The following is a 12,389-nucleotide window of genomic DNA, read 5'->3' as shown; positions in this document are numbered from 1 at the left end:
TACAGTGTGCGTGGTACAGGAACTTCTGGGACAATTCTCCCAGGCTGTGGAGCTGACACAGGCAGCCACCTTCACAGCAGAGCCAGCTGGTACCACCATCCTCCATGGGCCAGATTCACAGCCATCCCCTGGAGCCAGCCCAGTGCTCACATAATCAAAAGATCCACCGTGACTGCCCAGCCAGCAATGCAGACATGGGGTTACCCTGATGGGCAGCTCCATAGGTGTCTGGCTTTGTGTGGCTCATTATTCTGACCCTCATCCTCCAGAGCCAAGACTCTCTGCTGGATCCAATTCCCTGCCTAAAAGCCAAACTCCCAATTCCTGTCCAATCCACAGTCTCTTTATTTTTCTTTTAACAACTAAGACGTCCGTTCAACCACTGTTGCTATACCCCTTAGGGAGTTCCTATTTGTTTATCATCCTATGGGAAGTTTTTTTGGATCGTTCATTCTCTCCCCAAAACTCCACCCCTCATTTGCCAATCATGAAGTTGTCAGCTCCTGGGTTAATAAAATCGTCATGTGCCCATCTGTTTTGGAGGTCTCGTTCACACCTGAAGACCAGCTCCAGTGGATGACCTGCAGCTGTAATGTTTGAACAGAGCTGCCCAGCATTGATCCTCTGCCCAGAGGCTCACATCATGATGTGGGAGGGAGATGTACTTCCTTTCACACCTGGGCCAACTTCATGGGTTCTTATTTCTTCATCTTCCTGCCCTGGAGAAACTATGATCTCAAGGGCAGAGGGTAGACCCTTTCTCCCCTGTACATGCCCAACATGACCTGCTCGTTAGTGTCTGAAATTCTAAAGTTACAGTTGAGGATGTAGTTTACAAGCTAAACTACTGTAGGGTCAAATCCTGACTTTGTCTTATGCTAGCTTTGTGACCCAGGGAATGTTATTCAGCCTCTGAATTTAGACTCATCTATAAAATGAGAAAAAATACACACACTCCAGTGTTTACAATAGGCAGGACAAGGAAAACTAGATGTCCATTGACAGATGAATGGGAAAAAAGATGTGGTACAAATATACAATGGAATACTACTCAGCCATTAAAAGGAATCAAACTGTCATTTGCAACAATGTGAATAAACCAAGAGATTATCATACTAACTGAAGAAAGTAGACAAAGACAAATATCATATGATATTATAGTTGTCATCCAATTTAAAATTATCTTACTAACTGAAGAAAGCAGACAAAGACAAATATCATATGATATTACTTATAGTTGTCATCCAATTTAAAAATGATACAAATGAATTTATTTACAAAACAAATAGACTCACAGACACAGAAGAAAAAAAAAACATGGTTACCAAAGGAAAAAAGGGAGAGGAGGGATAAATTGAGTTTGGGATTGACATATAGACACCACTATATATAAAATAGATAATCAACAGAGACCTAATGTATAGCACAGGGAACTATGTTCAATATCTTTCAATAACCTATAATGGAAAAGAACCTGAAAAAATATATATATATATGAATCATTATCTTGTACACATGAAGTAACAGCATTAAAAATTCATTTTAATTTTTAAAAATGATTAAAAAAAAGAACAGTGATGCCTGTGTGACGGCCTTGTTGGAGGGAGAGGAGATAATTTTATTGAAAGAAGTGCTTATCTGATGATCTGACACATAATATACATCAACATGACTATTTATGTCTCTTCCTCTTTCTTGTTTGTTCGTTTCTCATTTTAATTTGATGCTTTGTCTTACCTGTTATATTTTTAAAGGATATTTTAGGAACTTTCACTAATAATTTATTTCTTATTGTGAATAAACTTCAAAGCCTTTCCTGAGAGCTCTTCTAGTTCAGGGGTTGACAAACTTTTCCCACAAAGGGCCAGAGAGGAAATATTTTTCACTTTGTGTTTGGGGCATACAGCCTCTGTCTCAACTCCATGGACACCATGTAAACAAACGGGCATGGCTGGGTTCCAATAAAATTTTATTTATAGACATTGCGATTTTAATTTCATGTAATTTTCACATCTTACAAGCTGTTATTCTTCTTTTGCTTCCCCATTGCCCCCCCACCCCACCCCAACCATTTGAAAAAATAAAGAACATTCTTTGCTCACAGGTGGCAGGACAAATTTGACCCAGAAGCCATAGTCTATCAATCTCTGAAGATGAGGGACAGGAAGGAAGCAGGTGCCATGGAGGATGGAAAGAGCCCAGATCAGAAAATCTGATGGCTTTCCACCAAGTGTCACCTGCTGCCAACCTGAAAAGGCCCTGGCTGTGGCATGTGTCAGCAGAGAAAGAAAGTTCCATCCTGAGGCAGGTGTTTCTTTCTGATTTCTCTCCTGCACTTGCAGTGTTTCCGTTAATTAATGAAGTAACTCCTTTATTCACTTGTTCTCTCACTGACTTATGCATTCATTCATTCAACAAATAATTATTGAACTATATGCCAGGCACTGTTCCCAGTGTTATGCAAAGAGCAGCAAACAAAGCCAAGACCTGCCTTCAAGGAGCTTCTCTTCTCACTGAGAGGCAGGTGATATTAACCATCCTTCAGCATCTCTCATCTGGCTTATAACCTTCTAACTAGTCTCAGCTCTCATGTCTCCTAACAAACATGAAATGGTTTTCTCCGGGGCCTATATCTTTTTTCATCCAGATTTCTTAGGATGGCTGACTAGTGTCTTCGTAAACTGGAGTCTACTGTCCTTCACCTTTTCTCATGATCAGAACTCATCTTTCAAGACTTACTGTGAGTGCTGCCTTTTCTGGAAAACATCTCTAATCCTGCCAAGTCCAAATTAGACACTCAGCATGCTGCCTTCACAGTAATTTCTTTTGATTTCATCTTTTTAATACTGTATTAATTGGATCTACTCTATTTGTAAGCTCCTAGAGGGTAAAGGTTTTTATTTATCTTTGTAAATACTTAAAAACTTTTTAATTGAAATAGATTTGACATAAATCCTGTATACATTTAAGGTGTACAACATATTGAGTTGATACATTTATATATTCTAATATGATCGCCACTGTAGTGATAATCAGCACATTATCATTTCCTTTTAGTGGCTGGACTAAACTAATTAAAACCAGTCTGTTAGCAATTTTGATAATACCATATTGTTGTCCATATTCACTATGCTGTACATTAGATCTCTAGGGTTATTTGCTATTCTTTGAGTTTGTACCTCTTTTTTTAGAGTTTTTCTCTTTAAACAATATCCGTTTTATTGCACCAATTCCCAGCCCCTGGTAACCACAATTTTACTCTTCAAGTGTGTGACTTTTTTAGATTCTACATATTAGTGATATTATATAGCATTTTTCGTTCTCTACTTATTTCACTAAGTATAATACCCACCAGGTGGCAAATGGCAAATGTCCTCTTTCTCATGCATATAATTATTTATTATTTATTTTATTTTTATATGCATATATTTATTTATTTATTAAATGTATGTAATCTCTATAAAAGTCTTAATGACCAACACAGTTCTTGAAACATGTAGGTCTTCAAGAAACATGTGTTGAATGCTGAAGAGAATTGTTTTTTGAATAAAGGAATTAAAGAATTCCATCAAAGGGCTTCCCTGGTGGCTCAATGGTAAAGAATCTGCCTGCTAATGCAAGAAACACAGGTTTGATCCCTGGTCTGGGAAGATCCCACATGCCGCAGAGCAACTAAGCCCGGGCACCCCAACTTCTGAGCCTGTGCCCTCAAGCCCGGGAACTGCAACTACTGAGCTCACCCAGCACAACTACTGAAGCTCGCACAACCCAGAGCTTGTGCTCCACAAGAGAAGCCAGCGCAGTGAGAAACCCATGCACTGCAACTAAAGAGTAGCCCCCACTCTCCGAAACGAGAGAAAGCCCACACAAAGCAATGATGGCCCAGCCCACAATCAAAAATAAATAAATCATATTAAAAAAAAAGAATTCCAGCATAGGATGGCAAGTATATAAAGTCATACTGAGGGAAAAGCAAGCGATTCTCTAATTTTCAGAACTCCCTTGGACCCTGGACTTCATGATACAACAGTTTAGGGTGAGGTCAGAGAAAGAATTGCTTTTCACAACACTTATTCTGAATAGCTGGAGGCACAGAGAAGGGTGGATGCTCACAGGAATATCACTTTATCCCATAATATGGCCTCATGAGGCTAATTCTCCACCTCAGTGACCAAAATGAAACACACCAAGGAAATAAGTCAAAAGGTACTGAGTGGAACATGGAACTGTTTTAATACACATATTTGAAAATATGTTGACAATATAGGCATAAACAGGCCATTGCAAATGCACCATGAAGAACAGCAGGACTTGGGGGAATCACACCAAGACAGAGGTCAGACGGCAAGATGCAAAATACTAAACTCTAAGGGACACCTGTCACACACAGGCACATGGGGAAAGGAGAAGAGACAATAATAGAGATTAATTGTTGTAACTACTAACGTACACAGGATTCTCCATTTCCAACTATTAGCACAGGATGGACTCATGGACTAGAACATTTTAAAACCATATTTCAATCAAATTCATGCAATTATTCGATAGATCTAAACACTGAGTGAACTGAAAGACTCAATTTGTCAATATATATTTGGAAGATGGGAGAAGGCAATGGCACCCCACTCCAGTACTCTTGCCTGGAAAATCCCATGGATGGAGGAGCCTGGTGGGCTGCAGTCCATGGGGTCGCTAAGAGTCGGACACGACTGAGCGACTTCACTTTTACTTTTCACTTTCATGCACTGGGGAAGGAAATGGCAACCCACTCCAATGTCCTTGCCTGGAGAATCCCAGGGACGGGGGAGCTTAGTGGGGAAGACTCAGAGCTTACCTCCTTCCATGGGCACACCAAACTTACAACTATTTAAAGACCAACTGTTGATGCAAAAATTCAGAAGACAAGCAGAAAAGATCATCTACAACTAGATATATAAAGAAGGAATCATAATCAGATGTACACAAGGGAAGGAGACCCAGTATCCCCAGAGGCATGATCAATAGATGGGAGAATAGTCCTGAATGGACTGGGATAGCATACAGTCTAAAGAGATCACGTTCTCATTCAGAAAGCATTGCCTGCTCTCAGGACAGATTTTATTATTCCCTGAAACTGTAAAGTACAGCTTGATCCATGTTTCATGTGTGAGCTCAGGCTTCTCAGCTGTTTTAGGAACTTCCTATCTCTCTGCTCATCAAGTGGCCCCAAGTTAGTTCCCTTAGAGACTCCAACTGTCTTCTATTTGCTTTGAAACTTCCACAGCATTCTAGGCGGTGCGGTGCACTAAGCAAAAGCTTGGTAATGTTTGTTAAAGAATAGCTACTTTATCATGAACTTGCTGATGTAATCTAAAAGTATATAATTCCGTGTTTTTCCTGGTGAGCACAGAAAGAAGGTAAGAGCAAAACTTCTGTAAACATCTCGGGGCTTTCACTTAAAGAAAATAAAACAGACACACTCATCTTGACAAAACTGCAACCAGATGATTCTCCACGTTTATCTTGTGTGAAGAGAAAATCTAAGTAGACAATAAATAGGTTTCATTTTGTTTGGTTTTGACTTGGAATTTTCTTGTATAAATGTGCACAAAATGGTCGATTTATGATAAGGAACTCTTTGCCATTCATGAAGACAGGCTCAAGATGTTCCCATGAGAAAAGATATTAACAAGACATACGTATTTAGAACTAATTTTAAAGACCCACCGGAAAACTGCACTGCAAGTAACAGGAAATTCATTGCAAATGAATTAAATAATAAGGGAAATTATTGTGTCATATAGTAAGATCTTCTGAGGTTTAAAGAATCCAGACTTGCTTAATGCTGTAGCCCAGGACTGTTTTCAGAAGAACAGGCTTTACCTAGATCTGTGCTCTGCAATCCCCAGGGAACCAGGCTGCCTTTAGGCAAGCTCCCCTTGAGGCTCCAGGGAAGCTGTCACAGCTGCAGGTATCATATGCAGGTACCGTATTACCCAAGGTGGCGGGGGTGGGGGGGGTGTTTCATCAGTGGAGAAGCTCTTCCTTGAAAACCCAGGTGAATTATTCTCTCATTTTATTGGTGGGAATTGAGTCATTTATCTCTTCCTAAAACCAAGCCCTCGCAAGAGGACTGGATTTCAGTGACTGGCATGGATGAATCAGGGTTTTACTCCGAGTCATATGAGGCCAAAGTATGCGACTAAACAAGACAGCGGCTCCCTGGAAAGGAAGAGTGTGTGAGCCCTCTGACTTGTCTGCTACGGAGCTTTGGGAAACTCGTCACAGGAAAAAAAGGAAAACACACACCCGATGCAAAATTTTTTTTTACTGCTTTGCAATCCACTTTTTACAATTTTATTTATATGCTGCAAGTGGGCTTTCTCTAGTTGCTGCAAGTAGGGGCTACTCTCCAGGTGCGGTGAGCAGGCTTCTCACTGTGGTGGCTTCTCCAGCTGTGGTTCTCAGACTCTAGAGCACAGGTCCAGCAGTTTGGATGTATGGGCTTAGCTGCCCCTAGGCATGTGGCAGCTTCCCAGGCCAGAGACAGAACCCGTGTCCCCTGCATTGGCAGGTGGACTCTTAACCACTGGACCACGAGGGAAGTCCTAAAATCTACTTTTATAACACATAGTATTATTTGAAGTGGCTACTTTAATATCTGGTTCTTGATCACATGAATTATAATTCATTTAGTGTTTATGTTCTCATGCTTGAAGAGATGACTTTACATGAAATAGAAAAGAATAGGCAAGCCAGGGGCCCCAGATGAACTCATTTTCACACAGTGCAAGGGAGAGAGGGCGGTGTTCCTCTCAGACCTTCCAAGCTAGAGCAGAGGTGGGCAAACTGTCCTAGGAGAGGCTGGAAAGGAAACGGTTCAGGCTCTGGGGCCTTGCCATGTCTGTCACAGCATCTCAGCCCTGACTTTGCAGCACAAACCATAGACAGTATGTAGATGAAAGTGTGTCTGTATTCCAATGAAACTTGACTTATGAACACTAAAATTGCAATTTTACATAATTTCACATGTTACAAAGTATTCTTCTTTGAATTTTTTCAACCACTTAGGAAGTCAAACCATTTTCAGCTATAGTTAAACCAGGGGTTGAACCAGATTTGGTCCACAGGGTACAGTTGAAGATCCCTGATCTGGAGGGGTCTTTATGTGTCTTTTATCTGACACTTTCTCCATGCATGGTAAACCAGAAAGCTTCTCTATTTGCTAGAATCAAAAAGTTGGTTACATTGCTGCAAAAATAAACACTTTATTGAAATGACTATTTTACATCAAAAAGGTTACTTTTCAAAAAAATAAAATATTTATTTGGCTGAGTTGGGTCTTAGTTGCAGCATGCGGGATCTTCAATCTTCCTTGCAGCATTCTGGATCTTTAATTGCAGCATGTAGGATCTAGTTCCCTGACCAGGGATTGAACCCAGGCCGCCCCCTTCACTGGGAGCTCAGAGTCTTAGCCACAAAGCCCCAAAGAGGTTACTTTTTATTTGTACAAAAGGTCCCAGAAGAGAGCATTGCTTTATTCTACTTTCCTGGTGTTAATTTGGCCCCATCTCATTTCTGACTCTGATTGTTGATATTATTAAGAATTGCATAAGTGACCAGTCAGGAGATATAAATGTAGTTAACCTGCCAGTGCAGATAAAAACAGAAAAGTAGGTGGGATGATAAACGATATAGATAGACTGGAAATAATAACATGAGTAAGAATGGCACTGGTTTTACCCACCCCTGGAAGAGCTGAGCGGATACACATTGCTCTCTGTTCATGCTCTGAGTAATGATGGTAATTACTGCCTAATCCAGAGAGAAGAGCTTAACTAACACAGGGCTGGGTAGAAACAGCTGCTACGGGTTGTAAAACATACCATTGACTTAATACCAGGTTTGCTTCCAAAAGAGAAAAGAAAAGAAACTTACCACTTTAAATGTAGGCATTGATAGCAAAGTACTCCAAAATTACAGAGGAATTAGAATGCAATTTATGAAATTAACACTTTTTAGCCTCAATGAAATATGGCCATTCTTTCTCTATCCCCCAGATAAACAGGACACCAGGAAAGGGTTGTTTATTTCTAGATGGCCATAAGTGACTCCAGTTTAGACCAGGGCAATTTAGACTAGAAAGTGATATTTCTCCACCTTGTGAATTATATAATAAATGCGTAAAGATAACTTTAAGGGACTGGCCTGGCAATCCAGTGATTAAAACTCAGTACTTCCAGTGCCTCCACTGCAGGGGGCATGGATTCGATCCCTCGTTGGGAAACTAAGATCCCACATGGCCCATATTGCATGGCCAAATAAATAAATAATGGCTTTAAAATGACCAAAAGTAGGTTGCAAGAAAAACTTGTGAGCCCCCTATTGGGATTATTGAGAAATGTTTGATTATAGAAAGCAGGTAAGCAGTAATCAACAGATTGGTACTCTCTACATTTTTGTATCTTTTTAAATTCATTTTTTATCAGAGTTGATTTACAATGTGTTAATTTCTGCTGTACAGCAGAGTGACTCATTTATATATATGTACATTCTTTTTCATATTCTTTTCCATTTTCTTTTATCCCAGGATATTGAATACAGTTCCCTGTGCTATACAGTAGGAACTTGTTGTTTACCCATTTGATATGTTTTTTTAAAAATCCTTTTTTGGCCCCGCCCAACCAGGGATCAAACCCATCCCCCCTGCAATGCTAGCATGGAGTCTTAACCACTGGACTACCAGGCTCCCTGTATCCTTTTATTACACCTTTACACTTCTCTCCTCAGCCAGCCAGGGGACTGCTTATGTTCCTAGGTACTAGTCAAGGGGATTGAAACGAAACAAGTCCTTGTTTATTTCAAGAACAAATTCACAATACTGAGGCATTTTGCTTTTAAAATGAGTTTGTAGCATATGGCAAAAGTGACCCTGCTCTCATCTCTGGGTCCAGCCCTTAGAACTGGCATCTACCACTTCTTGCCTCTTGAGACACTCACCTCTGGAGCCCTGGTCCCCATTTAAGAAGTTCAAGGCTGCCAAGTTGTGAGGAAGTCCAGGCCACACAGGGAGACCAGGGGCAGCCTCGGTCTGACGGCCCCAGAAGAGGTCTAAGTAGACAATGAACGTCAGCCATTGACCTGTGAATGATGATGCCTCAAGAGGATTCTTGCCCATAGACTGAATCCTCCTAGGTGAGACCCTAGATATCACGCAGAGACCAGCCACCCTGCTGTGCTCTTTCCCAATTTCTGACCCAAAGAATGTGTAATCTGTGAACGTGATAAAACGATTGTTTTAAGTAAAAACAAATAAATGGGTTTGCAAACAGGTGAAATATTAGACTTCACACATGAGAGCAGAGATTATACATTATAAACTAATTTAAAGTTTCTGGTCAGTCCATTTCTGAATGTCCATTCTTTGGGGGTCTATTTTTCCCTCCTTGTGAGCAAACATTTCTTCTTGAATCAGCTTGGAAGAGCAAGAAGAGCCTTTGAACTAGGGAAAATGGCATTAGGACTTTGGTCCTGGTGTGGCTGCCGATGCTGGGAGGACCTGGGAAAGTCATCACATCCTCCTTGGTTAATCCAGTTTCTTGTTTTTAGCAACTTTATTGAAGTGTAACTGACATACAATAAACTGCATCCTAAGGTTTTTAAATTTATTTTATAATTGGAGGATAACTGCTTTACAATGTTGTGTTAGCTTCTGCTATACAATGAAGTGATTCAGCTGTATGTATACATATATCCCTTCCCTCCCTCCCCTCCCTCTCCTCCTTCCATTCCACCCTCCACAAATGTGTACATACATGAACTGGGGGTCAGATAAATACAGAACATCCAGTTAAATTTGAATCTCAGATAAACAATAAGTAATTTTTTGCATAACTATATTCCAAACATTGTATGATACATAATTATACTAAAAAATATTCTTTATCTAAAATTCAAATTTAGTTGGGTGCCTTGTATTTTCACTTGGTAAATCTGGCAACCCTACCCATGAACCATCATCACAATAAAAATAAAAATCATATCCCATCACCTCCAAATTTCCTCATGCCACTTTATAAATCCTCTCTTTTTCTCACTCCCTACCCTTTCCCATACCAAGGCAACCACATATCTGCATTCAGTTACTATAAATTAATTGCATTTTCTACAAGTTTACCTAAATGGCATCATATAGCTGCACTCTCTTTTGTCTGGCTACTGACACTAAGCATAATTATTTTGAGATCACTCACATACCAATAGGTTATCCCTTTTTATCGATAAACAGTATCTTCTATGACTATGCAACACTTAGTGTATTCATTTTCCTGGTGATGGACTGTGGGGTTGTTTTCAGTTTGGGGCTGTTATAAATAAAGCTGCTGTGAGCATCTGTGTACAGACCGTTCTGTGGACATAGGCTTTCATTTCTCTTCGGTAAAACCTGAGAGTGGAATGGTTGGGTCATACGGTAGGTGTATTAACCTAAAACACTGTCAAATTGATCCCCAAAGTGGTCATCTGTTTTATAGTCTCACCAGCAGTTTTCTATTGAACACTGCAGTGTTCTCAGCATCCACACCAAAACACGGTAGAGTCTGTCCTAATTTTTTGCCCTTCGAATAAGTGGGTGATGCTATCTCATTGCAATTTTGGTCTGGCTTCTCTAACAACTAATAATATTGAGCATTTTGTGCTGATTTGCCATCTGTAGGTCTTCTCTGATAAAGGGTCCAAGTCTTTTGCCCTTTTGTGTGTGTGTGTGTTGTTTCCTTATGGAGAGTTTTGAGAGTTATTTCTGGACACAAGTCCTTTATTAATATGTATTTTGTAAATATTTTCTTCTAGTCTGTCATTCTATTTTTATCCTCCTAACAGTGTCTTATGGAGAATAGAAGTTATAACTTTGATAAAGACCAATTTATAAATTAACTCTTATGGATCATCTTTAAGATGTTGAGTCTAAAAAGTTATTTACCTAACCCAAGGTCACAAAGGTTTTCTCTTATGTTTTCTTTAGAGGTTTTATAGTTTGGGGTTTTTCATTTAGATTTATGATCCATTTCAAGTCATTTTTTGTACATGTCAGGAATTCTTTGGCAGTCCAGCAATTAGAACTCTGCACTTCCACTGAAGGGGGGCCCAGGTTTGATCCCTGGTCAGGGAACTAGGATCCCACAAGTTGCATGGTCAAAAAAAAAATGTATATGATGAGAGACATGCATTGAAGTTCAACTTTTGTGTGTGTGGCTATTCAATTGTTGTAGCAACACTTGTTTAAAAGACTGTCCCTTCTCAAGTCAGACAAAGACAAATATCATATGATATCACTTAGATGCAGAATCTAAAAAATGATACAAATGAACTTATTTATAGAACAGAAATAGTCTCCCAGACATAAAAAACAAATTCATGACTACCAAAGGGAAAAGAGAGGGGAGGGATAAACTGAGAGTTTGAGATTTACGTGTACATACTACTATATATAAAACAGATAGCCAGCAAGGACCTACTGTATAGCACAGGGAACTATATTCAATATTTTGTAATAACTTCAATGGGGAAAGAATTTGAAATAGAATAGATACATGTATATATGTATAACTGAATCACTTTGTTGTACACTTGAAGCTAACACATTGTAAATCAACTATTATTCAATATAAGATAAAAATTTTAAAAACATATTTGAAATAAAAAAAAATAAATAAGACTATCCTTTGTCCAGTGAACTCCCTTTGCACCTGTATACACACACACACACACACAGCATTAGTTAACTGGGTCCCTGTGTAAAATATATTTTTTACTCCGGGCTGTAGTCAGGAAAGTTTGAAAGCCACTGATATAATGGTCACCTGAATTACTTTTTTCCCTCTGCTTTGGTCTCTTAATCATACCTATCACCTACACGTTCAGTCCTTCCTATTCTTCAGTTTTCCCTGCTTCTCTGAAATTTCATTTTCCGTGGACTGTATTTATGATTGTCTCAGGACACCATTGTTGTCACTGCCCCTTCAACTGTTCCCTCTTCTTTGTTGTACAGGGAAGTGATGAAATGCTTTATTTCTCCCCACCAAGTTTATATCATATAATTTACACTCTGCCCTTTCATTCAATATGTCTTGAGGCTTGCAATTGGTTTACAGCAAACCATTTACTTTTTCATTTATTTTGTTTTATTGGGTGGTTTCTGGTGTGCAGCAGAGAAAACGGACCATACTTTATCTGAATTCTATTGCAGACTAAGTTTGTAACCTTCTCAAAGACTGCTTCTCAGGTTGTTTCTTATCTGAAAAATGAAACCACATCTGACAACCTCATGCAGTTGTCGTAAGAATTGGGAGCTATGGTGTGTAGGTAAGCTGTGTCTATACATGAACCTGGCACATAGCACATGCCTGGCAGCA

General features: G+C 39.5%; 1 protein-coding gene across 1 annotated transcript in view; it reads right to left on the bottom strand.

Annotated features, from left to right (window-relative positions):
- SPMIP2 (sperm microtubule inner protein 2) overlaps positions 1–12,389 on the bottom strand; it is a 135,237-nt gene that overhangs the window by 86,726 nt on the left and 36,122 nt on the right. The gene's annotated exons all lie outside the window — the stretch shown is intronic.

Source organism: Bos indicus, chromosome 17, assembly GCF_029378745.1.
Source record: "Bos indicus isolate NIAB-ARS_2022 breed Sahiwal x Tharparkar chromosome 17, NIAB-ARS_B.indTharparkar_mat_pri_1.0, whole genome shotgun sequence".
Taxonomy (NCBI): domain Eukaryota; kingdom Metazoa; phylum Chordata; class Mammalia; order Artiodactyla; family Bovidae; genus Bos; species Bos indicus.
This window is presented reverse-complemented; position numbering and strand designations above follow the sequence as displayed.